At 48.5% G+C, this 3,852-nt stretch overlaps 1 non-coding gene across 1 annotated transcript; it reads right to left on the bottom strand.

Moving 5' to 3' along the window:
• Positions 1-3,292: 3,292 nt before the first annotated feature.
• Positions 3,293-3,455, bottom strand: LOC118619409. Its single transcript, XR_004957189.1, has one exon. It is a non-coding gene; the product is annotated as a U1 spliceosomal RNA (small nuclear RNA).
• Positions 3,456-3,852: the final 397 nt, after the last annotated feature.

A 3,852-nucleotide genomic window follows, 5' to 3' on the forward strand; every position in this document is an offset into this window, starting at 1 on the left:
CACCTGCTCTGTCCATGTGTGTGGGACTCGCACACTGGCTTTGACTTGGGAACCAACAAAAAAAAGCAGGAGCAGCGCTATTCACACCAGACAAACTGGGCTTCAAGGTTAAAATTCCAAAGTGGATAAAGGACATTATTACTACACAATTTATGAAAAGCATGTAATGAGCATAAAACATTCTGCCCCAAATAACATAGCAGGCAAATATAAAAAGTAAAAATTTTTAGAAATAAAAAGAGAATCTCAGAAAGACACAACTTTGGTTGGAGGTTTCAGTGTGTCTCTTTCAAAATCAGTACTTCTGAGTCCGGTCGGTGTGGCTCGGTGGTTGAGCGTCGACCCGTGCACCAAGAGGTCGCTGGTTCAATTCCCGGTCAGGACACATGCCCAGGTTGTGGGCCCGATCCCCAGTAGGGGAGCATTCAGAAGGCGGCTAATTGATGTTCTCTCTCATTGATGTTTCTATCTCTTTCTCCCTCTCACTTCCTCTCTCTCTCAAATCAATAAAAGAAAAACAATTAAAAAACAAAAAAAAACAAAATCAGTAGCTCTGATAGAGAAAAATAGATACATCAAATAATTAAAAAATATAATCTGCAAACTTGCCCTGGCCGGTTTGGCTCGGCGGTTAGAGCGTTGGCCCTGGACCAGAGAGTCCCAGGTTCGGTTCCCACTAAGGGCACATACCTTGGTTGCAGTTTGTCCCCAGCCCCAGTTGGGGTCATGTGAGTGGCAACCACTTGATGTTTCTCTCCCTCTCTTCCTCCCTCTCTCTCTCCTGCTCTATCTGAGGAAAAATGCAAAAATGTCATCGGATGAGGATAATAATAACAATAATAATAAATATAATCCACAAACTCAAATAAATAAATATTTCTTCAAATACAGAATATACATTTTAAAAAAATTTTTTTTCTTTATTGATTTCAGAGAGAGAGGAAGGGAGAGGGAGAGAGAGATAGAAACATCGATGAGAGAGAACATCAATTGGCCGCCTCCTGCATGTCCCCCACTGGGGATCGGGCCCACAACCTGGGCATGTGCCCTGACTGAGAATCAAACTGGTGATCTCTTGGTGCATGGGTCGACGCTCAACCACTGAGCCACACTGGCCAGGCCAGAAAATACATTTTGTACACACTTGAGCATTTACCAAAACTTGTCATCTACTTGGTCATAAGGAAACTCTTAGAAAATTCAATAAATTGGATATTTCATAAGCTATCTTCTGTGCTCATCAATAAGGAAAAAAAGTAAATAATTTAAAAGGTTGCCAAAATGTGCTAACTACTTGGAAACTCAGGGTAAGAAACACAGTGTTTGGCAACTGTCAGATCAAAGAGAGCAAAGATGAAATTGCACATTATCTAGCAGACAAAGAAAAGGAGACCTCTTCACTGAAAAACTTACGGGGTACACAAAAAGCCACACTCAGGCAATTGTATAGCCTTCAGCAACTTAGTCAATAAATGCAAAGAACCTGATGCTTGTACCCGATTCAGTTTGAGCATTGCTCCAAATTCATAGCCACCCCTGCACCCCACTCTTCATCCCCACCCCTGTCACCTCCTTCTTTCCTCTGTCTTCAGGCATTGCCTGGCTCCAGGGAACATGATCTGTTTGTCTGACCACATACAGCAATTCTTCCTGAACTTCCACGTGTACACAAATCACTTAGGAACTCTTGTTCAAATGCAGATCCTGATTCGGTAGGGTGGGGTGGAGCCTGAGGCCCCGCATGTCTAACAAGCCCCCAGGGGATGCACGGCTGCTGGTGCCCTCCACACACACCCCCTATGTAGCAAGCACACATACCCCACCCAAAGCAATCCGCCCGACACAATGCTGGAATGGGCTGTCCAAGGTTTAGTTAAGGCACCAGCTTGGAGACAGCACCTTTTGGAGTTGGGGTGCTGTCCTCCAGAGTATGGTATATGCACTGAACCAATGGCCTATAGATGGTGTGGCGTCCCCAGGGACAAAGGAGTGGAGGAGGTAGGATTAGCCTCTCTCTGCCTCCTGGACATTTTGGGGTCTTCATGCCAGCGGGTTATAGGCAAAGAAAGAAATGACTATACTGGCGGGGATAACCCGCCCTGAAGCTAAGGTAGCCACCTCACATTGGAGGCCAGTGTCTGTTTGGACCCCAGGGGATCACTGGGGCACCTCCTAGGGCTTCAATGCAAGTGGGTCACTGCGGTGACCACAGTTCGACAAGAGCGACAAGTCAGGGCTCAGACCTGTTGACCAGGAAGGTCTGGATCACGCCAGTGGGCAGGCAGCACGTGTCAGCAGAGGTAATGGCCATGGGAGAGGGAAATCCAGAATGCGTGCAGAGGAGGAAGAGGATGAGTATAAGTCACTGTCCTGGGAGGAGCTACAGCTGCAGAAACTGTGTGTTGATTTGCTAATCCTCTTCAAATGTCTTCAGAAACTGTAGCCGGCTACCACCTTGAAAGACGGACTAGCATCTCTCCTCTTGGGGTGGAAACGAGGGCATCTTGTTCTCCTGTGTCCACGGACATTGCAAGAGGGGGAAGGTGGATCTGCGTGGTACAGAAAAGGCATGTGCTAGACTTGGTTTATGCACCACCACAGATCTCCGCGGCACCCTCCCCAAATCCCTCCTCACCACCCTCACACCTTAGTCACACGCCTCATTCCTGGATGGAAGGGCTCTAGCGGGAGCAGCAGCTGTTCCCTGGTCATGAGGTCAGGCCACTGCCTGCCCTACAGATCGAGGAGCCCCGCGGTAGCACTGACTTCGTGGACAAACCACTCTGTGCGTGGATGGAATTACCCAGGAAGCTCCGGCCTCCTCAGCCACGGGCTGGAGAGGTCAGGTGATAACACCTGGGTGTGCCCAGGGTAAAGCCCCGTGGGGCAGACTTTGAACCGCAGGCCACGGGGGCCAGTGAAATCTGCTCATTTCGCCTGAGGGATGCTCCAGACAGAGTGCTTCGTAGACCTCTCTGAAGGGTACTGTGAGCCCGAGCAACTGGCTACACTCTTTACAAACCCTGTCTTCTTGGTAATGCACCCGCTTACCGTTGCCCTCCTGCTCCCCTGCTCACCTGCCCTCGGCCTGGTGTCTCTGAGGTCGGACTTTCTCTGAACTGCTAGCATTTACCACATGCTCTGTTTCGTGGGGAACTCAGACAACACTCTTCCTGAGAAATAGAGAAAGAGCAGGAAAATCAGCTGGGGGGAAAGTAGGAAGAAAGAGCTCAGTAAGATAGGAGATGATATTTTAGAAATAGCAGGAAAAAATAAATCCCCCCCTTTTTTCCAGGGGAGAGCACCAAGCAGTCCCCCGCTACCACAGATGATGCAGTCGAGTTCCCCACATTTGGGGACATTGCAGGGGTCAGCACATCCGGAGTGCAATGGATAAGCCTCACCCTGGGAAAACCACCTTTGTGAGCATGGCATCCCCCCTGCCAGGTAAGTGTATATATATATATATATATATATATATATATATATAATCCTCACCTGAGGATACTTTCTTCCATTTTTATCTTCAGATAGAGTGGCAGGGGGAGGGGGAGGCGGAGAGAGAGACATCCACTGTTTGCCTCTCACACGACCCTGACCAGGGCCGGGGACCAAACCGCAACCGAAGTACGTGCCCTTGACTGGAATCAAACCCGGGACTCTGTGGTCGGCGGGCCGACACTCTACCACTGAGACAAACTGGCCAGGGCCCCAAATCTCTTTTTTGAAGAAAGAAAAATCCCAATGCATCCATCAGAGTTCGGTATTGGGTTCCACAATGCAATCGAAGTTGATTCTGATGATTCATCAAAAAACAAGTTTATTGAAGAGATGTTGAGCCCAGCCCACGCG

This window comes from Molossus molossus, unplaced genomic scaffold, assembly GCF_014108415.1.
Source record: "Molossus molossus isolate mMolMol1 unplaced genomic scaffold, mMolMol1.p scaffold_m16_p_6, whole genome shotgun sequence".
In the NCBI taxonomy this organism is placed as follows: Eukaryota; Metazoa; Chordata; class Mammalia; order Chiroptera; family Molossidae; genus Molossus; species Molossus molossus.